Source organism: Camellia sinensis, chromosome 5 (genome assembly GCF_055761805.1).
Source record: "Camellia sinensis isolate YWXY chromosome 5, ASM5576180v1, whole genome shotgun sequence".
Classification (NCBI taxonomy): domain Eukaryota; kingdom Viridiplantae; phylum Streptophyta; class Magnoliopsida; order Ericales; family Theaceae; genus Camellia; species Camellia sinensis.
The window spans coordinates 113,509,468-113,519,695 of NC_138965.1; positions in this window are offsets into that span (position 1 = coordinate 113,509,468).

Sequence of the window (10,228 nt, forward strand, 5' to 3'; positions counted from 1 at the left end):
GGAGGGGGCGCAGGAACACCTGACTTAGCTATGCCCCGGATTTATTGCTTTATTAGTACTTTCAAGTTTTCTTTATGATTGTAATAAAAAGCAACTTCAATTTGCATGCAAGAGCAGGAGAACTCTGTATTGAAATCAATGAAATTGAAGGTTGTGGGTACTGAAAATTTTTCGCTTTGGTCCAAAAATGGTCTAAGTTGTAAAAAGATTAATTTGAACAAAGTCAACTTTTATTAAAACTTTTCAAAATCGTTTTCGATACGGACCAGAACTGGACATGCCTGAGATCTGTCACTGAGATGCACAACCCCGGATCCCTGCAACTGGAAAGTTGCCCCTAGTCTGAAGAGTACCGCGGCACTGCACAGCAACGGAAAGTTGCCCCTAGTCTGAAGAGCACTGCACCGGAGATCATAACCGAACTCTTGAATGCTGAATAGACAAAGATGGCCGAGATGATCAAATGGACAAAGTTGATCGGGGAAAAGTTTTTGGCTGAACTTCAGGATGAAGTTGCCTACGTATCCCAAAGATAGGAATCAAGCCTTACGTAGTTCTGGCTTAGGTTCACTCGAGTATTTTCACTCTCCTTTTACGCTCTAACTTTTGCCAAGGCCGCCCTTTGCGGGTTTTCAACCTTGCGAGCTCAGTTTTTATAATTTCAAATTTTTTGTGCTCTGGCTTTTGCTTAGGTCGCCCTTTCGGGTTTTCGGCCTAGCGAGCCTCTCAGGGGTAATATTTCTTTAACTTGTCCATGTTGATCGGTTGCGAGAACTCTAGGCCATCTAGGTCTATTAGAACCACAGCTCCACCTGACCAGATAGACTTAATGATGTAGGGACCAGTCCAATTAGGTCTGAACTTGCCCCTAGGGTCGTGGATGGGAGCTCGGTTGTCCTTGAGCACCAAATCTCCTTCTTTTAGATTCCTGGACTTAACTTTCTTGTTAAAAGCCCTAGCAATTCTGCATTGATAACCTTGAACATGGTACAGTGCTTTCAGTCTGTGCTCATCAAAAAGCATGAGTTCTTCAAATTTGCTCTGTTGCCAATCTGCTTCGGCTATCTGACACTCAGCCAGCACTCGCAAAGACGGAACCTCAATTTCAATAGGTAGAACGGCCTCCATCCCATAAACTAATGAATACGGAGTCACCCCAGTAGAAGTTCTAATTGAAGTCCGATACCCCCATAGAGCAAACGACAGCTTGTCTGGACAATCCCGGTAGGTTTCCACCATCTTCTGTAATATGTATTTGATATTCTTGTTGGCGACCTCAACCGCTCCATTGGTTTGCGGCCGGTATGTGGATGACTTATGAAAAGCCACGTTGTATTTCTCCAACAAGTCAATCACTTCCTTCTTGAAGTGGGAACCATTATCTGAAATGACCTCGTTTGGGACCCCATAACGACAGATGATGTTGTTTCTGATGAATTTTGCAACATGTGACACTTTCAACACCGCATAGGATTGGGCCTCAACCCACTTCGTGAAATAATCTATCGCGACCAGGATGAACTCATGCCCGTTAGACCCCTTCGGAGTGACAGCCCCGATCACATCGATTCCCCAAACTGAAAATGGCCATGGCGAAGTCATATTGTACAGCTTCGACGGCGGGATGTTCATGTGATTTGCATGGATTTGACATTTGTGGCATCACCAAACAAAGCCGATACAATCCTCCTCCATGGTGGACCAGTAGTAACCCTGTCTGAGGATCTTTCGTGCTAGCATTACTCTGTTCATATGCGCGCCACATTCCCCTCCATGGATGGCCTCCATCAGGCGTTTTGATTCTTCGGCTTCAACGCACAGCTTATGCATTCTTAGATGACCTCTCTTATATAATTTACCTCCACAGATGATGAACTGAACGGCCATTCTTCTTATTGCCCTTTTGTCCTTGGCATTTGCCCCTGGTGGATACCCCTCTTTCTCCAAGAAATTCCAAATATCGTAATACCAGGGGTTCTCATCTTGAACCTCATCTATAACAGCGATTGATTCATATGCTGGCGCAAACTTCTGATCAATGATGGCTGGACGCATCTGGACTCCAAATGGGATGTCTATTATGGAAGATAGAGTTGCTAGTGAATCTGCGAACCTGTTATTTTCTCTTAGTAGATGAGTGAAGTTTAGCTTCTCAAACCGAGGAATCAGCAGATCCAAGGTTTGATGATACATCCTCATTTTTTCTTCTTTGGCTTTCCAATCTCATTTCGCTTGAGATACAACAAGGTTCGAGTCCCCGATGACATCCAACCGTTTTGCCCCTAATTCCAGAGCTGCTTCTAGACCGGCAATGCATGCCTCATATTCTGCTTCGTTGTTCGAGACTTTGAATCGGAGCTTGAATGCTAAAGGGATACGGGAATTGTCGGGTGTTATCAGCAACACTCCTATCCCATACCCGTACTGGTTGGACGCTCCGTCGAAATACATCGTCCAAAACTCGTCGTCGATATGCAAAATGGCCTCATCTGGGAATAAGTACTCAACTGCTTCACCCCCTTTCACTGGATGATCGGCTAAGAACTCTGCTACTACTCTTTCCTTGATCGATTTGCGCGTCACATATTTTAGATCGAATTCAGAAAGCAACAACAACCAACGAGCCAGCCTACCCGTAAGCGCCGGTTTCTCGAAGAGATATTTGATGGGATCTAATCTTGAAACCAACATTACGGAGTGAGCTAACAGGTAGTGTCGCAGCTTCCTGGTAGCCCATACCAAGGCTAAGCAAGCCTTCTCCAATGGTGTGGAGCGAGTCTCATACTCTAGCATCTTCTTGGTCAAATAGTAGATGGCCCTCTCCACTTTGTCCTCTGATTCCTGCGCGAGCATGCAGCCTATTGTGGTCTCAGTTACTGAAAGGTACAATATCAACGGTCTCCCCGGCTCTAGCGGTGACAACACAGGTGGGTTCTGTAAATATTCCTTGATCTTTTCAAAAGCATCTTGGCACCGGCCGTCCCACTGAAATTTCTTTCCTTTCTTCAGGAGACCAAAAAGTGGTTCACAAGTCAAGGTTAATTTTGAGATAAACCGTTTTATGAATTGCACTTTGCCCAGAAAGCCTCGCACCTCCTTTTCAGTCCTTGGTGTTGGCATTTCTAAGATGGCCTTGATTTTGGAAGGGTCGACTTCGATACCTCTCTGTGTAATAAGGAACCCCAACATTTTCCCTGTTGTAACACCGAACGTACACTTCTGAGGATTCAGCCGCAACCGGAATTCTCTGATCCTTCGAAAAAACTTTTGCAAGGCGGTGTAGTGGCCCTCTCTTTCCTTGGACTTGACAATCATGTCGTCCACATACACATCAACCTCTTTGTGGATCATGCCGTGCAATATTGTGGTCGCAGTCCGTTGATATGTAGCTCCAGCATTCTTTAGCCCAAATGGCATCACTCTGTAGCAGTAGGTCCCCCACGGGGTGGTGAATGTAGTCTTTTCCCAGTCTTCAGCTGCCATAACTATCTGGTTATAGCCTGAGAATCCATATATAAACGAAAGCAAAGCATGCCCCACCGTGAAATCTACCTACCCGTCAATATGCGGCAAGGGAAAGTTGTCCTTCGGACTAGCTCTATTCAAATCCCTGAAATCCATGCATACCCGGATCCTACCATCCTTCTTCGGCACTGGAACAATGTTGGCCAACCAAGTCGGGTATTCGGATACCAGCAAGAAGCCTGCATCAATTTGCTTGGTGACCTCTTCCTTGATCTTGAGAGCCCAGTCCGGGCGGATTCTTCTGAGTTTTTGTTTAACGGGTCGGGCCTCGGGGTCAAGAGGGATCCAGTGCTGTACAATCTCAGGATCGATTCCAGGCATGTCTTCATAGGACCACGGAAAAACATCTTTGAAATCTTTTAATAAAGTGCCTAAGCGCTCACGTTCCTCTGAAGACAACATGGACCCGATCTGGACCAGCCGCGGGTCCTTCTCAGTACCAATATTCACAGTAGTGATTTCCTCCATTATGGGTTTAACAAATCTCTCCTGCTCTTGTTCAATTAAGCGTTGCAAAATCAGAGGAATTTCTTCCTCATTGTTTTCATCAAAATTTTGAAAGTTTGAATTAATGCAATAAATCAAGGGCACAGAAAAGTACTCAGAAACGACAACTACTTGATTCTCATGAAGCACATCCAAATCGTCCGATTCTTCGATTACAACAGACTCAAAAGAGAAAGAAAAAGACGACCTGGACAAGACTGTGAAAAAGACGACCTGGACAAGACTGTGGCATCCGGGTTATCATCCCCAGGATTACCAGACTCAGACTCAGTCGAGCTGAAACCTGATTCTGACTCACAAGATTCGGTGGAATCAGCTTCTGACTCACTACCTGACCCGGTGCTGCTAGACAAAAATCCCTCTTCATATTGCCAAATGAGAGAGGGTGCGATAGATGCATCCAAAATAGTTGCTGGTAGGCCCGCAACCGTTCCATTCCCGATCATGCATACCGAGAAGTTATCCCCCAAGCACTTCTGTTCGATCAGAGGATCTTAAAGTAGACACTCCAGCGCTACCCCCATTTCATTTTCAGCGTCCTCAGACTGCACTTTCTTACTCTGCTCAGCCTCTGCCAATGGGTCCGTCTGCTCTTCGGCAATGTCATCCCCAGGTAACTACAGGTCATAGAAGATCTCAAACCCCGGCACGCACTTCCTCTCCGCGTTCAGCCACGGCTCTGGGAAGCCACAAAACGGAAAGTCCTCCCCCTCCCGGACGAAGCGTCCATTTAGGGTACCCTGAATGGGCCGATGCATTAAGTCAAAAGGCTTCCCCACCTTCTTCGCTCTAGCTCTTCCAACCATCTCCTTACCCTTCCTTATCCAATCCTCTTTGGTGGGCAGATAACCCAAGCCAAAAGTATGTGGGTTGTGTGGCACCTCGGCCAATGCTGTAACGCCCTTTCGGCCGCTCTTTCCCAATCCCATCCCGGGGATATGTTGAAGCTTGTTCATGAGGTATATCGACTGAGCACTGACATACACTCCCTCATTAACAGCCAAAATGTTCTGCACGACCCGGGCCTCAGCCAGAGTGAAGTCGGATAAAAACACATCCTCCATACCGTGCTCAATTTCTAGGACTGGCGTAGATACTTCGGCGGTGGATGGATCGATGAATTCCCAAAAATAATGGCTACTCCCTTTCCATGGGGGTATTTCACCATTTGATGCAAGGTAGAAGAAACTACCTTCACTTGATGCAGCCACGACCGCCCCAAGAGTAGATTGAAAGTGGCGGGAACCTCTAGGACGTGAAAGTCAATTTCATGCTGCCCCGGCCTAACCTTGGTCTGAATTTTCGCTGTCCCCATGACTTCTTTGCTTGTGTTGTCGTATGCCCGAATCACCTGGGCTGTTGGCACAAAGTCTGCGGTCTTCAAACCGATTGCATAGGCAGTCCTCATTGGACACACATTGATGGCGGACCCTGTGTCGACAAGTACCACGGGTATCCATTTGTTTCTGCACTCCACGGAGATGTAGAGTGGCTTGTTATGGTTCGCACCCTCAGGTGGCAGTTCTTTGTCAGAAAAGGTCAACATCGGGGTAGCTCCTCCCGAAAAAACTAAGCCCACCAACTGTTCGAGCGTGGTGTCTATTGAGAGCTTGGCCTTGTCCATGGCCGATAAGACAGCTTGTCGATGCACTCGCGATGCCATAAGCAGTCCCCAGATAGAGATGTCTGCCTGTATCTTTTTCAACTGCTTCAGTACGGCCTTTTCTTCGAGTTGCTTTTCTTTCTTCTTCTCTGCCTCTTTATCTTTCCCAGATGCCTCTGGCTGATCTAGGTGCGGGGGATTGAAATACCGCTCACTCCTGGTCATATGATCGACTTCGCCGATATACCAAGTATCATCTGGCTGATTGCTCCCCCAATCCTCATCCGTGTGGGCAAGACATAAATCGTCGTCCTCCCACCACATTCCGTTAGCAGCCAACAGACACCTGTCTAGCTCCGGTTCAATTGCACCTGCAATACTCTCCGTCCACATACTCGTAGCATTCTCTATCTTCGTGCACACAGCACTTTTAGTCCCCTCAGGGCCCTTGGCTTTCCTGATTCTCTCAGCATCCTCAAACCTTTCTTGTTCCAACTGCGTCAATATAGCTGGTTGTTCAACAATTCTCGCATTCACAATACCCAAGTCTTGAGCGGAATTCTTAGCACCGGCGCTCTCCGGCGATTCATTCTGATTTTCGGCCCTTCCGGCCACCACTGATATTCTTGCCCCTGTTGGGCCCTGTTCCAACTGAGCTTCGTCAACAACGTCTGGTAGGTCATCAAGCCACCCGGTGACCTTTGCTGACTCCTCAAAATCTGACCAGTTGACTGCCATGCCCTCTAGCTCTTGTTCATTGAAAAATTGGAGGTTGGCAAAGTCCTTTTCCACAGCTGCCAAGTCATCTATCCTCTAACTAGATTCATCTCCTTGTATCATGCAAAGTTCTGCCCCTACCGGCAATTCAAAGTTCGGCCGAACTTGGCCCGCTGATCGGATGTAGTCACTCGGACTGTATAAAAAACTCTCAGATTCCTCAGATCCTGGCTCGACAATCCCATTCTTTCCTAGAATCTCCCCTGTTTTGTCTTCGACAGCCATCACCAATGGTTTGGGTTGGGCTCTGGAGATGTCCAACATGCACAAGTTAGTGCAGTCAGGAAGGAGCACCTCCGGCTTGGGTAGGTGGCTTGGGGTAATATATACGCTGGGATCGTAAGACACGACCCCAGTCTGGATAAAGTTGATTCTTTTGGGAGGCGGAGCTTGGTTGTGCGGTGGGAGAGGGTTTGTTGTGACATTGGGTGTTTCTGGAGGCACAATCACCTGCTTGTCAACGAGATCCTGAATCTCGTGATGCAATCTATAACATTGGTCGGTGTCATGACCGTGCTGTTGGTGATATGCGCAATATTTGGTTGGATTGTGGGAGGGGGGAAGTGGATTTGGCAATGGCCTCGGCTCCAGGGGCTTCAAGTGCCCTTTCCTGATTAATACCCCTAGAGCCTTGGACAGGGGCATATACAGTGGGGTGAAGGTTCTTTGGCCTCTGGGTTAGAATCGGGTGGTTTGTGTGTTGCTTCCGGACGCGCCGAAGAAAGGTGTAGCTGCCGTGGGTCTGGGAGGGGGGATGGTGGTGACCACGCTTACTTCTGAAGCTCTAGTATTTGTGGCATTGCTGGTGCCTGTGTTGTTGTTACGGTTGAAAGTTCTTCGAGGTTGCTCTCTATCTTAGTCGATCAGACCTTGTTTCATAGCATCCTCTATTTGTACCCCCATCTCGTGCAAATCTGAAAAGGTAGGGAAGGGGAGCACAATCATTTTCTGCATCAGTTTTGGTTGGAGATTGAACACAATCATCCGGATTTGATCTTTATCTGTAGGCCTTAGGGTCATCGTTGAGGAATGGCCTCGGCTCCAGGGGCTTCAAGTGCCCTTTCCTGATTAATACCCCTAGAGCCATGGATAGGGGCATATACAGTGGGGTGAAGGTTCTTTGGCCTCTGGGTTGGAATCGGGTGGTTTGTGTGTTGCTTCCGGACGCGCTAAAGAAAGGTGTAGCTGCCATGGGTCTGGGAGGGGGGATGGTGGTGACCACGCTTACTTCTGAAGCTCTAGCATTTGCAGCATTGCTGGTGCCTGTGTTGTTGTTGCGGTTGAAAGTTCTTTAAGGTTGCTCTCTATCTTGATCGATCAGACCTTGTTTCATAGCATCCTCTATTTGTACCCCCATCTCGTGCAAATCTGAAAAGGTAGGGAAGGGGAGCACAATCATTTTCTGCATCAGTTTTGGTTGGAGAAAACGCACAATCATCCGGATTTGATCTTTATCTGTAGGCCTTAGGGTCATCGTTGAGGCCTTCGCTCTTCAATGGGCCACAAAATCAGAAAAGCTCTCCTTAGGCTCCTGCCTTGTTATCTCAAGATCACGGGTTGTAATCTCGATCTGAGTGTTATAGGAGTACTGCGCAATGAAAGCCTCGGCCATCTCGTCCCAGTTCCGCTTAACATCATCTTCTAATTTTGCATACCAGATAGCGGCCACACCTGACAAGGTCCGGCTGAATAGTGAAAGCTTCTGTGGTCTGGTGAGGCCCATCGGTCGCAGTATATCTGAGAACAACCGAAGATGGACCATGGGATCCCCGGATCCGTCAAAGCGGTCGATTTGTGGCATTTTGAACCTATCTGGTAGCGTCACTGCCACATCGGTATATCCGTCCTCGATGTTTGGAATGGACTTCACCCCTTGGGATTTCTTGAACAACTTCTCGAGCTTGCTTAATTTCAACGCTGTATGGTCTACCTCAAACTCAAAGGGAGAATCTGGTTGATTGACAGGCGTAGGTGCCTTGGATAACTGTGGTAGAATCGGGGGCGGAGCCAGCCCCGTCGGGATGTCCGTATCTCCCTAGACATTTGGTGCCTCCCTCAGTGCCGGAACTCCTGGTGGGGGAGGAGCTGGGTGTGAAGCAGATGCCCCGGTTTGTTGTTGCAACCTGGCAATTAACTTTGCCTGCTGGGCCATGATCTCGGCTTGTTGTTTGGAAAACTTATCCCGGCGAACAGCGTCCTACTGCATGGCGCTCATGGTCTCCTGCATCTGGCGCATCATTTCTTCAACTCCTGTCGGTACTGCCATACTGCCCTGATCTGTCTGAACTACTGGCATGTCTATCTCTATAGCAACAATTGAGATCTCAGTCCGACTGTCCACTGATGGGGTAATCCACTGCGCTGGCTGCCTCTGCTCGGATACACTGCGTCTTCTCGACCTCCGTCTGATAACCGGGGGTAGAGAGTGAAACACTGGTTGTCCGTCGACCAGATCCTCAGATCGATTGAGTCGGCGACCTCTTGTCCAGAGTGCTTGGGGAATATCTCCTTGGTCTGAAGCAATTGTGCTAAACTACCTAGCAAAAAGATAAATAAAGCAATAATAAGGAAATAAACGAGCAGAAAAATGGACAGCATAACGGCGTAAATAAACATAACACACAGTCGGGTATAATTAACACGCAGTTGATACAGTGTTCTCAAAGACTGATCATTATTCCCAAATCACTGTTCCCGAAGCTGAATCTGATACCCGCAGATAACTGATTCCGAAAATACTGAACTGGTGCCCGTAGGCCTGATACCCAAAATACTGAACTGGTGCCCGCAGGCTTGATACCCAAACTTGTAAACTGATACATGCATTTGTATAGAGACGCACTCTAAAAGCACATAACAAACAAGTGAAAGCCAAAACACCCCTATGTTGAGGTAAGGTTTCCCTGTCCTATTTTGTCAGGAGCTAGGGTTTCACTACGCACGCAGTGGTTTCAAACAACCTATAAACGGGTAAGCAACCAGTCCTAGTTTGGAATGGTCACTATGGATTCCGAATATGCACTAGGTCGAATGGTCGAAAAGAGTGCCCCGATAAAATCGGGGTTTGTGTTCCCGTCGTGGCAGAGCCCGCAACTGGTCAGCCTTGTGGCACGCTTCTCGAAGCGAGCCTCCGACAAACCGTTCAGGAATAGCATACGGCAAACACGGTGTCCTAGGCACACCAATGCAAATGCAATGCAGAAAACACATAAGTGTAGTCAAAACAAGATACCATAAGTTCGAGTCAAGTTCTCTAAATCCCCAGCGGAGTCGCCAGAAACTATAGACGTCCCCGAACGCCCCGGGAGGGAAATCCCGTTTTGTTCATTGGGCTCACTACAGTTTAGGACTCAAATGTCACGGTCCTGTATCTAATCTCACAGAGTGAAATTGAAGATCGATGAATCATCAAAGAGTCCAAATCCAGCAAATCGTTTTTGAAAACAAATTTTTTGAAAGAAGTGCCAAATATAGACTGCTTTTCCAGATACAGAGTCACCACCTAAATTTTTTATTTTGAGAAATTTAGGAAACCCTGACTCGTTGCCTAAGGCCATGTGTCTGTCATCACCAAAGTTGCCTCGGCTTGGGAACTTGGGTACGATTGGGGAAGGTCACTTCGTGAGCACCCCCGCTCGCCCGATCAAAGATCGGCCTCTACTAACCATGATATCTGGTTTTGAAAACATTACGCGTTCTTATTCCGGTTATTAGCCTAGATTTACTATGTGATGCGCACAGCATATAAGTATAGATTGGATCGCCTGAATTGGAACGAAACATCTCATGTTTGTTTTGAAAATGGTTTGATGGTGC